We start from the raw sequence: 20184 nt of genomic DNA, 5'->3' as shown, positions 1-20184 counted from the left end.
GCATACGTAGAATATCAATTCCAAATTTCTTTCAAAATTCGTCGCTAATAGCGTCATCAGAACCATAGAAAATTCGAGCAGAATATAAAGAAAAATTGAGGTTATCGTTCTATTCGGGGAATTCGAACGCGCTGAAGAAACAAAGGCTATCGACCCCACCACCCCGAATCTCATTAACAAAAAAAAAATCGATCGGCCTAAAACGGAGAAGCGTGCGAAGACAGCCCGAAGATGCCACGAATTGATGACTTCCCTTCTCCGAAACGAACGAAAACAAGGATTTGAATTAAGATAATAAAATTAGTTTGGAGCTGACTCCCTTGCCATATGCCGCTACGACCCGAATTTTTGGGGGGTGAAAGTTGTTCCTGACGTTTGCGTGATGGGACCACGTTACGTGGCCATCAGCTGGGCCTGGTTTTACAAGGAATCGGTAGCTGTTTCGATGATCTAGGTACCTGGGTTGGGCAACCTGGAAGCTTATCGCTTTTGCGAGAACAAGGTGAGGTATCGGGCTTTTGAAATGACGGCCATTCATTCTACTGGGACTGCCGAGCGTCGAAAAAAATGGTTTTCCCACTGGAATTTAGGCTGAGAATTGGAGCGATCAAGTTTGAAACATGTTATGGTGTTCACCTTCATATATTCCAAAATTGTGGGATGTGTTTTTTTATTAGTTATCCAATCCAGAGTCAACATACAATTAACAACACCGACTGCAAAGAAAATGAAATCGGGGGTACCACAAGGATCTGTAATTGGGTCTCTACTATTTAAGATCATTGGCTAAAATATCCTAGAATCGATGAGCAAGATGGACCAGTTCGCAGATCTACTTTTCCAAACTCGAGATGAATCTTTTCGAACGAAGGAAAATAAAGATTAATTCAAATAAGACCAAAACAATCTATTTTAGAAGGAAAGTATTCATGTGAATTTTTGGTTCAGTGATCAGTAGAAAAAACAAGACTAGTATGAAAGAACTTTCGATCCTGTGAAAAACATAAGGATTCAAGATGAAAATGAAAATGATTTTATGAACTTCGACATGCCATACAATTTGTAATATTCTTCCATTTTGTGACATACAACATTCACTCACTCCAGTGTGCCAACTATCTCTGTCACTATTGAAGACAACTCAAAGTACAAGGTACAGCCTGTAGATTTGCATATCACATGATAAAACTTTAAATTGGAATACCTTTGCCAAATTTACGTAAATATTTTGTGAGGGAAGATGCTATTATAAAGAAGTCGAAAAAAAAAACAAATTTCAACACCCTGTATCTCGAAAACGATGCGTTTGCGGACGTATGTTAATGGGACTTTTTTTTCTCAAAATGATCTGTGCTATCTGTCATTTTCGTTTGTACCTCCAATTTAAGAAAACCCAGTATAATTGTATGAACTTCTATCCTTCTATTGTCATAGCCTGAGAACCAAAAAGCGGAACGGCGGTTTTTAACGCATTGAAATCACTAACGTATCTTCAACTTGGAGGTCCCAATTAGTCTAATATTCAAATTCTTCGGCCCAGCGGCCCATGTCGCGACACTAAAAATACTTGTGAATTTTCGAGTCACACACAATTTTTTTTTTTTCGTATCCTGTATTTGTAGATTTTCGGCGGCCGCCGTAGGAAGTCGTTTGCATATTTTTCGAATAAAACGATTCGTTAAAATGTGGAAATGGACGAGAAACTTGGTCTTGGTCCCGTTGCCACAAAACAGCGTTCGGCTGGAAGAAGTTACTCGCCTGATAAAGACGGAAGTTTATTTCCTGTCTACAAACCATGCCGATGAGGTGAACTCCAGTTCCACTTCGTGTTTGACCGAGAAGTGTGAGAAAAAGGCACATGTGGAATCCACGTATGAAGAAATGGTATCACATTCGACCATATCACGCTCTTTTTGAATGAACCAATCAGGAAGTTCGAATTATCGATAATCCAAAACATGACTCATAAGTCTGATTACCCTGTCAAGTTCAGTGTTTTAAGATGTAGGTACGTTCTAAGACTAATCTAAATCACCTTCTGCATCCATTTCATATATTCTACCTTTCATTTAGTATTTGAAATAGTTTAATGAAATTCCTCTCGTGATTGAATTTATCTCAAAAGTTTGTCTCCTAATTCACAACTTGCCTAATGTGTTTCCTAACAACTCAGTTTCGTTATAACATAAGAGACAGACTTATCGCAAAAATATCATGAAAGAATGGCAATCATAAACTTGAGTTCATTGATACAATGAACATTTTCATCAATATAACGAAATTTCATTATACCCCTCCCTATTCATTGATGTTATGAATATTATGATGATGGTGAGTGTTCATTGATTCCATGAAAAGTTCATTGAATACAAGAATGTTTTGCATTAAAAGTTTGGAGTCGTACATTAACTGCTTCGGAAAATTTCAATGAACGGTAATACATTATTGATACAATGTACATTTTCATCAATATAATAAAATTTCATTATGTTTGAATCCCTTTTCATGAATATCACCATTCTGAAATTGATGTTGAGTTTTCGTTGTTTCCATGAAAGATTCATTCGAGGATTCATTGGATAGAAGAATTTTTTGCATCAGTTGTATGAAGTCGTACATTAACTCCTTCCGAAAAATTCAATGAATGTTGATGCAATGTACCTACTAACAATGTACTGCCACTCGAATAATGAACCGAACATTGTAATAATGCACATTTCATTGGTTTAATGGAAGTGGTTTCTTGATACAATGAATAAAATTCATAAATATGATGAACGACTTTTCATTGCATCAATGCATATGTTGATCGGTTAAAAAGGATGACTGAATTTATCAATTGAATGATTTTTTTCATTGCAATTATGTACACTTCAGGTTGAGTGTATAAAATGTTTAACCAATTTTCATAGATTTGGTAGAATTCATCAATATACGAACGAACGAGTTTTTATTGCATTAATGTTTCTATTCATCGGTTGATGACTGAATTCATCAATAAAATGAACTTCTTTATTAAAATTATGTAAACTTTTGGTTAAGTGTATGAAATTAAGTCATATATCTTAAAAACGGTTTGACCAATTTTCAAAATTTTGGTGAATTTGTGTCGATATTCTTTGTGCATTTTCTATAGTGAATTAATTAATTAATTTTTACCTTTTTTCTAAAGTGCTGATTATCAACGTGAAATTTTGAATGAACGCTCAAAAATGAAATAAAGTCGAAAATAAACTAATAAACCAAAAAATATCAAAAAATAAATAATTAAAATTTTATAAATAGAAAGAGATCAATTTAAAAATATTCGAAACTGACAACCGTAACCCCCCACCCAAAGGTCCCTAAAGCCCCGATCACAACCGTGGAAACGGCTCTTATACGTCTCGAACGCCGTATAAAACATATATGTATATGCATGTCTCATTATGCTGAAGAGCTCTTGCGTTTCCATATAATCAGCTGCAAGTCCCCACCCCTCCATAAATCATAGACATGTTAACAGGGATCGGGACGTTCCCAACCCCCTCTGTCCCGGTCCCGGACGCCGGGACGCGCGCTTATTAATAGTTTTCGTTCGAGGGGGGGCCGAGGGGGGACAGGGGGGCTCACGGGTCCGAGTTAATGATGGATTATTTTAATTAAATCGCAGCCCACCGCGTTCATTGATTCGGGTTTTGGTGTGTGTACGATTTTAATTAGCGAGTTCCCGGTCCTGTTTAAATTCGAATGCTATTTCGATTGATTTTTCGGCTGTCGGAACTGTTCGGGATGATGAAAAAAAATTGACGAAAATTCGTGATTGATGTGGCGATTTTTTGTAGAATTAAACAGAGGACTGAAACGATATTTTAATGATAGATAAAAAATAGATTGATGCTGTCGTTTATTTAAATACGTTCATTCAGAAGGCGACAAATTAGTTTGGTAGATGGCGTTCTCTTAATAGCAAATTCTTTGCATGATCTTGTAGATTCGGTTTTAATTCGATACATTTTAGGAATTTTTTCAACGCTTTTTTGGTTATCTATCAAAAACGCAAAAAAATTGAGTTTGTTTGTCGTAAACTTGGTTATTTTTTAGTTTTAATTGTCTTCCACTTCCGTATGAATTTATCTCTCATTCGATGTGTTTTACAAGCTCTATGACAAACTATGACCGTTGATTCTAAAAAATTTTTTCCTTTTATGAATATTGGTTCAATTATTTTTCATTTTGAATTTACAAGAATAAAATATTATCTAGTTGAAGTCAGAAATATGTTTGAACTTTAAACATTGTATCAATCTTCCTCAACAAAAAAAAATAAATATCTTCGAAATGTACACTTTCAGCTTCAACGATCGATGAATCAAATTTGGTGCATTCTTATTTGGTTTGCTGCATCTTGAATTCTATCAAACATAATTGTTGATAAAATGTAATTTCAAAATGATAGCTATGTCCCTCATAAATAACAACCTAACGGATTAAGATCCAGCGATCTTGGTGGCAATGACATTAGTCCCCTTTGACCTAATCATTCATTCCGGAAATTTTCAGTTAACCAAGCAGCTACTTGTCTTCCTCTGTGTGCTGATACCACTTATTTACAATAATTCTGAGCTCTAGATCATCAATGGTGTCAAAAAGGTTGTGGTCTAAAAATTGTGCACACAAATCTACATTTAAACGATCATTTATAACATCTACTGTCATCAAATCACTGTTGAAAATCCTGCCACGAACGTTGACACTAAAACATTTCTAAAATCGCTTATGACTTTTGCAGTTCCCATACATGTTCATTATCCCCAAGTGAACAAGCCTGTTCATATCCAATGAAAAGCAAAATAAATTTATTATTATGTGCAAAATTCTTGTTGTCATTTCAAGTTTGTTTCCCGATAATTTCAATACTATCAACACGATCACTAAAAAATTTTGGTTTTAGTTGTAATATAACAATTTTAAGCCATGTGCGGTATTTCATGTTCATGTCATAACCAAAGGCAAGACCAATATCCGAAAAAAAATCTCAATATTTCAGTGAAAACAGATCCAATCGTGTTGAAATTTTGCGCTTGACTAATCCTTTTGAATCATAATCGTAAACCATTGCGCAAACCATCCAAATAAAGTATTTAACTGCCTCCAAACACATATCTTCATTCCAAGCACACATCGATCATCAGTCAAAAAAAAAATTAATTTTCGTACAATCCCATACTCCGAGACAGATGAAGTTGCAACGTAGATTTCACCTTCCTCAACCTTATTTTTCAAACGCCAAACCGTCATAACTCAGGGACGTATAGAGACAGAGAGAGTAGGTAATTTGGTCGGCCGGTCCAGCAGATATGAATTATGGGTGTCGGCCTTCTAGACCAAAGGCAGGAGAAAGAGATCTCTTGATTAACATGGCCTAATCTTAAAGTCCGCTACTCCGAGGCTGACTGACCCTTGGCTCCTTTGTTTTATGGCAACCAAAATGGAAAGGCCACTCAGATCAGCGTCTCTTAGACGCCTATCACAGAAAACACGTCTTACATGTATCTTGAGATGTTGTTCAATTATGTCTGTTCCTTTTAGATGCTATCGAAGTAGGCTGCTGAAAAAAATTCCAGAAAAACGCTGACGTTCGGCCAAAAGATGTGGGGCGCTCATTCGGTAATGGAAACATTTCACTGATATTACTCTATGATTCAATAAAATGTTTACTTACTGTGTTATTGTGTTAGATCTTATACTGGCTTTTAATATAAATATGGTGCTTCTATGATTACTTATCTCCACTCATTTCACTAACATAGTTCACTACAATCAACCAAAAGTGTACGTATATCCATGAAAAAGTTCATTGCATTGATTAATTCAGTTATAATTAATAAACATTAATACAATAAAAAGTCATTTATCATATTCATGAATTTTTTTCATTGTATCAGGAAACAACTTCCTTTAAACAACTGAAATGTTCATTGATTCAATGTTCGGTTCATTATTCGATTGGTTGTACATTGTATAAATAATGTATTAATATTACTATTCATTGAAATTGTCCGAATCAATTAATATACTACTTCATACACCAATCTAATGAAAAAAGGGTCTTCTTTCCAATGCATATTACATCGAAACAACAAACATTCAACAATAATTTCACAATCATGTTTTCGATGAACATGGATTCATTCAAATTTCATTAAATTGATGAAATTGTACATTGTGTCAAAGCAATCAAGTTGGTGATGGTCATTCTTCAATACAATGAACAATTTTTCGATAAAATAATCTGATTAGTTATATGAAATTGAACTCGATCGAAAAAGTGAAAAGAAAATTATTTCTCCAATTCTGTGGTTATTCCGTTCATTCTTCCACATCTTGTAGAACAAAATCGTGCGAGAATATATCAGAAACGCACAGTTTTCATGGTTATATTTTATTATTCTATGTTGGTACTCCGAACTTTCCGCCACGGCTTTATCTGTCAATTCATCAATTTGCCTTAAAGAAATCAGTTCTGCCAACCAACATTCTTCAATGCAAAAATCACTAAATTATAATTATGGAAATATTTCATTAATTACAATGAAAATGCAATGAATTAAGAGAAAATAATGTATAATACTCGTACAGAAGGCTCATTCTACCACTCGTTCATTCCAAAACTCGCCACTTCGTGGCTCGTTTTTGAATTTTGAACTCGTGGAAGAATATCAATGCCTTCTGCACTTGTATTATAAATAACTATTCTACGCTTCACAACCGACCTACTGTATGAATATGCATTCTAATATTCTCAGTGAGCCTATATTTAAAAATATACACTTTTTATCCATTGTGAAGATCTGACCTCATACGAAAATTTTTGAGCTATCAATTCGACAAAACGAGAACAATTTATTCCACAGCATCACTGTCAGTCAGTGGAACGAAATTTGATCAGGTGTGAACAGCTCCGAAAGTAATTAAGAAAGTATAGAGGAAGCCTCAGCATCTTTGTGCCTATGTTAGCATTCCACGGTCTTTCTAAAGATAGACACACCAAAAGATAAACATAGACCTCCAGATATACAGGTTTCATCACCAACGTAGGCCAGGGTTGACTTTTATCCAATTCTCTAGTCTCTACCATTCACATAAATTTCTGCTGATGTGTTTTTTCTAAACGAATACGGAAGCAATTGATGAGACAAAGACATAATTTATAAGACGTGCTGACATTACAAGAATGGACGGATTCGAAATTATGGTTGATAAGTAATCAGTTTGTAAACAGACATTTTTGGCAGAGATCAAAATACGAATCATTGCTAAATATAACAGTGTCTTGATTGTTGTTGTTACCATAACACCTCGGAGTTATCGACAAGCCACAACGATGATAACCTCACCGTGATATTGGAGGAGTAGTTCAGGCGGAAAATAATTTTGGAAAAACTCCAGGAAAATTGTAGCGTTTTCGAGGTGCATCGGTTGGTAAGGAAGAAATTGTGGGAATTGAGGAAATGCATCTAGAGGTATCCATAGAAGATCAGTTCGACCGTTTGGTTCCATTCAGAGATCGAAACCAAATATGGGAAAGTGACGCAGAAAATTTTCACATAATTTTTTTCTTATCTACTGAAATCTTGTGGTTGATGAGAGATGAGTGAAATACTACAAAGATGGTTTTCATTTCAAAGCATATTATTCTGCAGATTTTTCTTCACATTTCCCACTATAGAAATACTATGTCGACAAAAGATCAAATGCATTTTCAAAATACTGTCTTGGAATAGAACTGGAATATTTAACATTGAATTATATTTGAAGTACTCTTTTCCAATGAGCAAGAGTGCTAGCTCTCGACAGACAACTTCAAATAACACGTTTTCGTAACTCACATATACTGGTGGATCATTGCCAATTTTTTCGTGACTACAACCTACATATATCATTTTTTCCGATACACGTTTCTCAGGGAGCAATTTGTGAATGTTGAATATAACGATTTGTCCACTTTGCAACGTGTTCACTAGTTGTAACCAAGAATAAAATTTCTTTCAGAAAACGATGATATAGGTGGAGAAAAAATCCCGAAAATAATTTCGCAGATGAAAATAGATTTGCGAAATTTTTTTGCCGCTATATTGACATAATTAGTTGCTATTCTTAGTTGGAGTTTGAAAATTGTCCATCATTTAGTTTGTTTACAAATCTTTCGTCAGATTTTTCAATTTCACACCACACATGCTAATGATTATTTGTGAAAAAATAAAAAAGATTATTCGCTATATGTAATTACTAAAATTGTTTTGGCGATTGGATAATTCGTTGCGTGAATATATTTCATCAGAAAAATTCAACTTTGGACTCTTTGAAGGCGATGCAATTATAGAATTTTTTCAATTTCAATTAGGCCTATCTAAATAAGAGTATAGTTTCAAGGAAATCATTAATTTTCCATACTCAAATAATGTGAATTATGTTTTGAGATTATTCCTCGAGTTCGAGCGATTTGCGAATAGTTATTTTTGGCATTGTTCTTTCTTACATTCCGAATCATGACCGAGATTTGTCTAAAGGATCTTTCAATCGTGAAGACACTTTGGTCCTTTCGTAAATAAAGTCCATCATACACGTCGATATTCCATAAAGTCCGAACGACATGCAAATGAATCCTGCTGCATCTCAATTGTCAATCCGCTTAAAAATTCACCAAACCAGTTTGGTACATTATATAAGCGGGGTCCCCTTCACGATGTATAACAACGCACAATAGCCTACGTAAAGCCGTAACCTCGCTGCTCTATCCAGCTCTTCTCGCTTATCAAGAAGACATGTCAATTTGGATTATTAGCATTCCAGGGACCACACACAAGGAGCCGGGACGGCGAAACAGACCTTTACCTTGAATCTGGCATGCGATATCCTCATTTTAACTCCTTAACCTTCGGAACTCATCATCACAACATAATAACACTGGGAACAAAACGTTTTAACGCACACGTTACCAAAAAAAAAAATCTTGGCGCCAACCGCGAACTTCTCCGCGACGTTTGACGGTCCGACTGACCTGTCAAATTCGAAAAACATGTGAAAGTCGCGCGATAGAGAGACGGACGAGTCGGGTTCGCACAGTGTGTGGAACTGCGAGCGGATTGGTCGACGGAGTTGTAATAGTGCTGGCAAGCTTGTCAGCGTTTCAAACATCACTATGAGAGAGAGCTGGCGCACGCACGATTGTGGTTCCCTCTCCGTCTAGCTAACGGCGCGGCTATGATGAGTGTTGCTGGCCCCTTTTTTCCGTCATGCCAGTTGCACTAAAAGGCACAACCTCCTACCCCTCGGGTGTACGGGCACCCCGTGTCATAATTCTTGCACCACTTACATCCTCACAATGCCCCAGCGAGGATATAGAGACAAAATAAGAGAGTGCTATGGGCGGATATGGTAGCGGTATAGGGTATATCTGACGAAATTTCTATTGCTAGTTGTACAGACGTCTGTTTGCGAGACGCTATAAATACGGTTATGGTCGATGTAGGCCCTGATGGATTGGTGGCGGTTTGGTGGTAGATGGATGGGAAATGAGATGAATTTATGTCGGGTGTGAAGACGTGGATTCGGAGGTTGGATGGGTTGATTGAGACGTCACTATTAAAGAGGCAAGGGAATGAAATGCAGGTTTACTATTGCCAAATTTTTTCTTAAGTTGTAACACCTTAAAGTAAGCTTCTTCTGAAACAACACACGGGGAGGAATCCAATTTGCAAAACATTTTTGAATCGGTTTTCAAGAATTAACTCTTCGCGAATTATGACTAAGATTGATTTGTGTTGGAACGAGAAATTCTAAACGATTTGTTCATTCTGATCTCTTGGGGAGAACTATGTGAAATCTTCAGCATTGTGGCAGATGGAACTTCATTCGGAAAGCGTGATTCAAGACGGATTCTCTATTGAATATATTTATTTGTTGCAAAAATAACAAAATATTGTTGTGGCGAACTGAAAAATTGTGAGTAAACTTAATGAAATCATGAAATCATTGATGTGAATCAATAAATGAAGGAGAGATGAAATTTTGAAAAATTTCATGATACTAAAACTATAACATTTACAAAGAGGTTTTCTGCGAATACAATTGTATTGAGCTCGTCGAAGACCTCAGGATAAACAGACATTATCTTCTTATCAACAATATGCTCAATAGTGAAGAATTTGTATAGACTACGAAGGCTTTGAATGCATTGCTCCTTTCTTATTTGAGCCTTGGGTGAATTCAGAAATATCATATGCTAAACATTTGAAACAAGCAAACTTTTCTTGATTGTTGATCTTCATATATGTACCTATATTGTACATTCAAAATTAATATGTTGAAAAATTATACACAGTGTTGCCATTAAAACCATTTCAAACATCATTTTGGCATGAACATTCAATTAAGTGAGTATTATTGTAGGTACATATATTACAAACAGAATTTCATAAACGTCTCATCAACTTTAGTGAATAATTCATAGTACAATTGCAGAAGACAATTCTTTCACGAGTTTTTGAATGAATGAGTGATAGAATGAGCCATCTCTACGAATATTATACAGGATTTTCTCTTATTCACTGAATTTTTACGGAAATTGATTTAATATTTCTATAAATATCGTTTAGCTATTTCTGCATTGAAAAATATGGGTTTCAGAAAGTATTGATATTCTTCCACGAGTTTGAAATTAAAAAACGAACCACGTAGTCGCGAGGTTTTGAATGAACGAGTGATAGAACGAGCCATCTTAACGAGTACCTATTATACATTAGTTTCTCTAATAAACTGATTTTTTATTGAAATTAATAGAATCTTTCCATAAATATCGTTTAGTGATTTTTGATGTATTGAAAAATGTTAGTTGGCAGAACAGTTTTCTATATCAAAAATCTGACAGATGATAATGATACATTAATCCGTAACAGGATAGTTCCGAGTACCAACATAAAATAATGAAATGAAATTATGAAATCTGGGCGGATCTGAGATATTCTCGTACGATTTTGTTCTACAAGATGTGGCAGAATGCAGATTAGCTACAGAATTAGAGAAATAGGTATTAGTTTGATATTTTGCTGAAATTTCGTATTCATAGGTATCTACTGTTGGTTATTAAAAATGTATGTATCTACATTATATGGAATATTCAATGATGCCGAAAAGAAAGATGAAGTTTCGAAACACAACCAAACGACAAACTAAAAACCACGTGTAAAAAAAACAACTCAAAAATGACAAAGAACACAATTTAGCGTGTCTAATTCAAAAATCTTAATTGGCGTCTACACCAGCCAACTCCCATCCAGCCAACCTTGAACAAAAAAAAACTCTCAAACACTCAATTACGTTCAACCTCAACCGTTCCCATTGGACAATCCGAACATTGCGAACCTCCAAGCCCTCCTCGCAAAAAGAAAGACCCCACTCTGAAGACAAAGCGTCCGCATCGGCCGACTTGATGAGGTCTCATTTTCTAACATAATAGATTCATTAGAGTTCTAGATGTTGGTCCTCTGCAACCCTGACAGCTGCATTAGTCATCCCTGCGTTCCTCCTAGATTCGCATGGGGATGGGCAGGGTTGCAACCCTCCCCCCCCTGCCGTGCGTAACGCACAATGACTGTGTCCAAACCGCCCCTTCGACTCGGCCATGCCACACTGTCGGACGTTATTAATTGAGACTTTTTCGAAAGTTCGCAGCCTACTATGATTGTGTATTCGGCCGTTTCGTTAGTATGGAGGGTATACACGTGTCTGGGTATGGATTGGACGTTGTGCTATGTCGGAAATTGGGTATTTATTGCTGGATTTGTTGATGTTTCTGGTGATGCTGGAGAAATTATGGGATTTGGGGATTACTTCATGGGCGCCCGCAGGGGGGGGCCAGGGGGGGCCATGGCCCCCCCTGAGATTTTGGATGCATCATTTTTCAGCACAACACCCTCAATATTACTTTCTCAATCCAAAGGGCAAGGAAAGAAGGAAAGTAATAGATTCACAACTATTTTCCGGTTTTCAATGGAATTACATACTATACATATAATCCATAATCGGCAGAGGTATTTTTTGAATAAAAAACTCTTTTAGGCGCGTTGAGCACTTCTTGGGTGAAGAAAAATCATGGAACCGAAAGCACTCCATGCGTGTCAATTTGTTTATAAATTCATGTTATACACTGCGTCCGTAACCGTTAAGTATGGAACAAAATTCATTTTTAGCTAAACAGACCATTTTAAGAAATAATCCTGAAACACGTCGATTTTTTATTTTAATTTACCGTATTTTAAAATAATAATCTAATCATCAATCAGGGTGAATTACTTTCGAGTAATGACGTCAGCGTCATTTTTTTTTAATGGAATACCCCCATTTTGTCTCAATTTTCCGATTACCTACTCTGGCTGAGCAGATTCCAAAAATGTATCACATGTTGATTCCAATTGGTACAGGGTGGACAAAAATACAATAGTTTTGTGTGTGCTCATAAAGTGACGCGTAACATTCTTTATTAGTTAAATTAACAATATTATCAGAAATACGGCAATTGGTTTGAATATAACACCCTGTAGTTTGTTACATTTTTAGATTAATAAAAATGTATAAAAATAAGAAATAATTTCTTTCATATTCTGTCTGCTAGACCAAAAGTACCAAACATGTTTGGAAACAGCTCATTTTTATTAATCAAAAATGTAACAAACTACAGGGTGTTACATTCAAACCAAATACTTATAACCAAAATAAATACTTATAACCAAAATAAAAATCATCTTGATTAACTGAAGGTCACAATATCAAAACGATTAGACAGATTATTAATATTTCACACAAATTTTGAAGATTATTAATCCTAATAGCACTAGACAATAAGTATTTTTGATAATATTGTGAATTTAACTAATAAAGAATATTATGCGTTATTTTATGAGCACACACGAAACTATTGTATTTTTGTCCACCCTGTACCACTTTTAGTGATCTTTTGAAATTCAGAGTAGACGCTGGTGCTCAATATAAATACAGAAATAGAAAGAAACGGAATACTGATGTCGCCTACGACAATCATGGATGCCTTATCGTTTTTCAATAATTTTCATTTTGCCCCCCCTGAGAAAAATTTCTGCGGGCGCCCATGGATTACTTGCTAAGAAAACGAAGATGATCGATAATTAAATGAAGGGTCTTTGTGAATGAATTTTGAGCCGGGAATGGTCTCAAATAATAAGGTTTAACTCATTGTTGAACGATAACTTTCGAAAGGAAAGAACTAGAATCTTGCAGGGTAGGTTTGGATCTTGAATGCCGCGGTTACGTTTATTAATGAGCAAAATAAAAAATCGAGAAGAATATCGAAAAAATATTAACCAATATTTACTTGATAACAAAACCGACGGCATTCAGAGTTTAGTTGTTAATATGAAAATGATGATGGTAATTATTTATTTTATGACAGACTGCTCTGAATGAGATGAAATTTTCAAGACTCATCAATTTTGTGGTGTAAATTACGAATTCGATGTCAACAAACTCTGATCGAAAAAAGAAATTAAATTAAGAAATATTCACCAATGTCACCTAACCTAACCTAATAGATAATAGGTGAGGTTAGGTTAGAAATGATTTTGGATGGTTGGTTTGTTCAAAAATTCCTTCTCGCTCAAAGCAGTTCCGCACAAAATTTCAAGATGATTGTATCATCTCGAATCAAGAAAACTCAAGGAAAATGTTGAAAAAGAAACACAAAATATCGCGTAGGAGATTTCAAACCATTGTAGCATAATTAAAAGGTGGTGTTGAAATTCAATAGTCAAGGTCGGTGAATTTGGGAGGAGTGCTAGGTTAATAAGCTCGTATTTCTGAAGGAAGATACGATTGGTAGATAAAAATAAAATAAAAAATAAATGTGAATATATTTGAAAATATGTTGTCTCATCCCCCAATTTGATATTATCAGGCGTTTCCAAAATGAATAAACACAATGGATTGTATTTTTTTTTTATTAAAAGAGATTTAAATTCCGAATTCGAGGATACCATCGTTTTTTGCGATGCTTTTTATTTTAAATGTCTAAATTGATTTGACGTGATCGTTTAATTTCCTCTTAAATTGTTTGTTCCATCCTATTTCATATCGAATAGAAAAAAAATATGGTAACACCCTGTAGTTTGGTACGTGAACTTTTGCGATTCAACATTCATGGAAATTTTTTTCTTAAAATTCTGGGACACCTATCTGTGGAGGTTGCAATTGACAAAAACCGTCCGCAGAATACCGAACAATCAAAAGCTCTTGACGTCGAAAAACATTGAGCCAAAAGTGTAATACAAAGAAAAGTAGTTCGTAATATTGATGAATTTTTTTGTTGTATCAAGGAATAACATCCATTAATCCAATGTAATGTTCATATTTACAATGTCCGGATCATTATTCGATCAGTTTTACTTTGTATCGATGTATTACTGTTCATTGAAGCAGTTAATGTACGATTTTATATATCTAATGAAAAAAGTATCATCTAATACATATTTCATCGAAACAACAAACACTCAACATCAATTTCAAAATCGATTCATAATATCAATGAATACGTCAAAGAATAAAATTTCGTTATATTGATGAAAAAGTACATTGTATCAATGAAATCAAGTTGATGATTGAAATTTTTAATACAATAAAAAATTTTTGTAGAAGAATTACAATGAGCAATTTCTTCCACTAATAATACACAAAATGCTTACGACAGAAAGTTGTAGGACGATTAATTGGTTTGATATTGAAATAGATAAAATATGAAGAGTTTGCAGAGTAGACAATCAGTAGGACATAAAACCAAGCACACAAAATCATACAAAGACAACAGGTTAGCATACCAGCAGAATCACAAACAATTCTCGAAGTAGGCGTCCGAATAGCCCCACCTTACAATTCCTACTCAAGAAGCATTATTTGCCGCTCTTTTCAGAATAATACCTCGCCTCATTGTCTTCACAGCTCCTACCTATATACAACCAACCCGTTCAATGTAAATAACCGAACGATCTTACAAATTGCCCTCCAGATCCTTACGGATCTGGATGATTCAACCGCGGGCGACTGCATTACATGCGAAATTACTTAAGTCTGTGTGGTCTGCATCATAGTCGCCCCGTCGAGTGCCCCATCGACCCACGAATATGGACGGCGAACGCGGTGGGCAAATAATTTACGAGAGGCGGCGGTATTCGGGTGGAACGTAAACGATTCTTGCGAATGGACTGTTGAAAACCCCCGTGTTGAGTTGTTGTTGTGTTCTGTGCTGCCTTGGATGACATTGAGAGGACGTTGAGATGAAAGGGAAAACAAAGATCTGATTTAGTGATTTTGTTTTCAACTTTACTGGTAGGTACAAGACCAATTTGTGATAATTTTAAGGGTTAAAAATTTTTGGCACTATCCAGCAATGTGGATTACTTACTGCAATACAATGTAACCTAATCTAGTAAGAAACTATCAGAAATGTGTTGCAGCGATACATTCTAACAGTCTAGCTGCAATCGAAGCATTGAGCAACAATTCTAAGATGGTATTGAATTGCTGAAGAGAATTCATCGAGATAGGTAAGAATAACGAGGTCTTTTTAGTCTGGGTTTTAGTCTAGGGAAGTAAAGGAAATGAAGAAGCCAACACACTTGCCAGAAAAGGAGCACAAACTCCTTTCAATGGCCTGGAACCTTTCCTTGGTATAGGCAAATGTACCTATAAGAAAGAGTTTTAGGAGAAGGAAAAAACAAAAAAAGGAACCCTCAGGTGGAATCTTCTTGACTTGGATCATTCTAAAAAGTTTACCGACCCTTTGACACTACAAGATCTGAGAAGTATCTAAACCATAGCAAGAATATGCTGCATCTCCTCACTGGATTCCTAACAGGGCATTGTAATCTCAGAAGGCACCTCATGAGAATGGGTCTAGCAGAAAACGACGAGTGCAGATTCTTTGGAGAGGAGGTAGAAACCCCGGATCAACTGGAGATGAAATGCCTCACAATCACTAGCCAAAACAAGCGAGCACCTACAAGAAAGAGTTGCAGAAGAAGGAAAAAAACCGAAAGAGAAACACTCTGCTGGAATCTTCCTGGGATGGATCATTTCAAAAAGATTCTTCTGGACTTTGACACTGCAACATCTAAGGAGTATCTGGATCTTAGCAAGAATAAGCTGAACCACCTCACTGGATTCCTTACAGGGCATTGTCGCCTCAGGAATCACCTCATGAGAATAGGTGTAGCAGAAAACGACCAGTGCAGATTCTGTGGTGAGAAGAAAGAAACTACCGATCAACTGGTGACGAAATGCCTCGCCATCACTAGCCAATACAAAATCTGTACAAGAAACTTGTAGAAGTGAGGAAGTAGCATACTGATATAGTGAGTTCAATCATGGTCACTTTTTGCTCAAGAACGTAAATCCTGCAAACATCTATGTTGTGCAGAAGCTGATAATGCAAGATCGTCATGTAACTAACCGTGAGATGGGGGCAGGTTTGCACATTAGTTCCACCAGCATTCATTCGATTTTACATAAACATTAAAAACAAATTTTGCTCGCGTTGGATCCCTCCTAATTTGACAATAGCTCATAAACAAGCTCGTGTAAATTGGTGCAAGACGTTTGTTATAAGATCGTGACTGGTGACGAATCTTGGATATATGCATATGAAACCGAAAAGAAGACATCTCTACTTCTCAAGGTCTAGACAAGCCACTGGAAGTTATACGATGCCAAAACGGTAGATTCTATTCACTGGTTTCTTACCCGAAATTATTTATCTACCGACGTCTCCATAATATACATTCAAATTCACAAAAACTAAAAACCGAAAATAAGGAGGAGCTATAGCCAGATAATTCAATCAACATCCACCACATTTACCTCCTTCCTGCACCATCCCCACCCACTATCAACCAAAAAGCGGCACGACTTCCTTTGATCTCCACCGAAAATCGGCCGTTCCCCTTTGAAGTCCATTTTCACTTGCAACGTCACGTAAAGCGACTACCACCCTGTCGTCGATGCCGAGCAAAAACCCCATGAATAATCCTCAACGTGCACCGGCCTCCACCCGATAATTTCTGCGGGCACACAACGGGGTATATGCACTTTTTTCCAGAGCGATAAGAGCTGTAATTGAAGCCGCCTAGCTCGGAAAACAAAACACGGCTAATTATTATTGCCGCGATAGTGATCTGTTTGCGGCTTGCAGAGCGGCCTGCTTATTGATATTCATACGCCTCGTGCATTGTTGAGCGTTTCCTCTTACCGAATGATATATGCTGTTATATTTAGACGCAAATTGCGGTAGTTTAGCGATCTAGTTTGACGTGAGATTCTCCCCGACGCAATGAAAGTGACACTGAATTATATGTCAGTCGTTGCGATCGAGTTACAGGCTGATTAGGCTGCATATTGTGTAGGCACTGCTGTACAGTTACAATTGGCGATGCTCGCGGTTCTTGTTAAAACATTAGATATCGTTTTGTGTCAAGACATGAGACGTACGAGTAACGAACCTAGAAAGAAACTGACATAGCTTTCTATTCTGATTGTAAAGCTGCTATTAAAGTACTGAGTTTCCATAATATACAAGTGAATGAATTAGGCAAGAATAATAAGGTCCTTTTTAATCTGGTTTGCTAGTCACTGAGGAATCAAATGAAACAATAGGCCAATACACTTGCCAGAAAAAGATCACGAGAGTCTTTTACTAGCCTGGAACTTTTCTGTGGTGAAGAGGAAAAAGACTCTTATGAGAAAGAATTTCAAGAGAAGTAGAAAGTCGAAAGACAAACACTTTCACGGAATCTTCCAGGGATTGATCATACCAAAAAGTTTCTTAAGAACTTCAATAATGCAAGATCTAAAAGAGCTTTCTACATCTCCTCGCCAGCTTCCTTAAAGGGCATTGCCGTCTCAAGAGGCACCTAATGAGAATAGGGATATCAGAAACTGCAGACTCTGCAAATAGAAGGACAAATTCCTGATCACCTCGTTAAAAATCGCATGGACTTTGTAAACAAATGTAAAAAAATCTTTGGACAAAAAACTTGTGGAGGTGACAATGTAACATCCTTGAAACCTAAGAGGCGAGCTGTTGATGGTGTATCTCTCATGGGGGAACAATTGACCTTAAGTTTGAGGTGCAGGGAGCTCATGAGGCAATTGAAAATATCAATTGAAGTCAATTGGCCAAGTTTTCTGTAATCTCCTTCTGTTTTCTGCTAGTTGGTCTATGAAGCTGTTTTCATGTCCTTCCAGATTTTGGTGATATATTCTTGATCTTTTTTGATTTCATCATTAATAGAGGGGAATTCAAAATCATTATGTATGGTCAAATTAGAAACGTACCATAGTGGATCTGTTAACGAACAAAGTATTTTTGATTGTAATCGCTGTATTACTTGGATATTTGAGGCCTTGGCACATCCCCAGATTGAACGACATATATCATATATATTGGTTTGATGATGGCTTTGTAAATCAGTACCTTTTTTAGGACGGAAAGCTTGGATTTTTTTTTACCTATGAGCGAGTTGTTTTGTCGGAATTTGATTTATTTGGATCTTTTTAGCTTGAATGTGTTGTTCCAGGTGAGGCGTTGGTCTTAGTCGATTCCTAGATATTTGGCTCCTGTTTCAAGCAGTATTTGATTTTCATTTATTTTAACTACTGGACATATGTTTCGTTTGTAGGTAAATGTTACTTGGACTGATTTTGTTTTATTGATGGTAAGGCTTTATTTTCGATACCGTTTCTCCAGTTCATTCAGATATTCTTGAAGCTTTTCGAAAGCTGTAGCTGAATTTTCAAGGGTTCTGAGTGTTGCCATGTCATCTACAAATGATGTTATTGTAGTGTTCTGATTCTCTGGAATGTCGGATGTATATATGAGATAAAGCAGTGGACCTAGTATACTTCCCTGTGGTACCCCTGCTTTTATTTTAGTTGATTCAGATAGAGCAAGTAAAAAACAAAAAACAAGTGTGGATCGCAGTGTGCGAAGGTGAGAAATATCCAATCAAAACTTCTCGTCCCATCCAGTTGAAAATGAACCAAAACGAAAAAAAAGTACATATTAAAGTGGTACAATTCTGAGAATGCTCCCATCGCCGTTCGCAAGCCAAAATTACACCGTTCCTCCTAACCACAAACTCGTTTTCTACTTCCCAGAAAAACTAGCGCCGATGTCTATGATAGGAATTATGTATATATGAAACGGAATGAATTGAATTCTGATGGCCAGACGGAATCTTCCGGCTCCTTTGGCGCAAAAAAAAATTTGCACATCCCGGCGTGTCTTGAATTGCAAATTAGGTCGAATTATTGTCCAAGTCGAGCGTTCCTTCGGTCGCTGGGCGTGCAATTTATGAATTACGAAGTGGCGTAAGGTGTAATTTGGAATGTTACAATGTAGCGTTCTGTAACTGCTACACAGATCCTTGCCGGAGTTGCGAATTACGATTATGGGTAATTTGTAGCGTGTGTGCTATAGAGGTTTGCACTGTTTTTAGATGGAGAAGTGAGTGGTTTGGCGAGGAACTTTGCGAAGACCGTTTTTGAACAGGATTTAAGATTTTTAGAAATTGAAATCACCATACGCGTTCATGCATTCTTGATGTTGCAGGTAACAAGGTTGGCGATGCAACATTTGCGGCTTCTCGAATTTATTTTCATCATTTCAATCTATTTGTACACCTCAATTGTTAAAATTTAGAACAAACTTTGTTGCTGACACGAATCTGTATCAAAACATCTTTTGTTTGATATCCAAGTACATATGATATTTTCAGCATTCAACACAAGAATTGACACTACATTTCCTCAATTTTGAAGGTGTTTTCAGTATGCACGCAAAGTATCAGCCATTTAGAGAAACATCTTCTGCTTTTTATCGAAATAACACAAATGGTGTTCCTAAATTGAAGGTGACAAAGGGAAAAAGGAAAATGAGAGATTCCTTGGATAAATTTAAGAAAAAAAAAATCTACATAAACATGGGCTTGCAAACGCTTTGTTTTCGAAATGCAGGGTTCGTCTTGTAGTCCTACTTTTTTGTGAATATCAATCCCAGTTTGCTATTCTTCGCTACATATTGGGTAAATAAGTACCAAAACTTAAAATTAATAATAACTGTGT

At 36.3% G+C, this 20184-nt stretch overlaps 1 protein-coding gene across 7 annotated transcripts in view; it reads right to left on the bottom strand.

Annotated features, from left to right (window-relative positions):
* Positions 1 to 20184, bottom strand: part of LOC123674946 (homeotic protein antennapedia) — a 315971-nt gene that overhangs the window by 54301 nt on the left and 241486 nt on the right. The window contains exon 1 of one of the 7 annotated variants that reach the window (XM_045610172.1): positions 8872 to 9138. The exons of 5 other annotated variants lie outside the window; for them this stretch is intronic. The gene's annotated coding sequence lies outside the window, so the exon portion shown is untranslated. Of the gene's footprint in view, positions 1 to 8871; positions 9139 to 20184 lie in introns of those variants that run through there. One more of the 7 variants, XM_045610179.1, reaches the window with a different exon arrangement.

Source organism: Harmonia axyridis, chromosome 1 (assembly GCF_914767665.1).
Source record: "Harmonia axyridis chromosome 1, icHarAxyr1.1, whole genome shotgun sequence".
NCBI lineage: Eukaryota > Metazoa > Arthropoda > Insecta > Coleoptera > Coccinellidae > Harmonia > Harmonia axyridis.
This window is presented reverse-complemented; position numbering and strand designations above follow the sequence as displayed.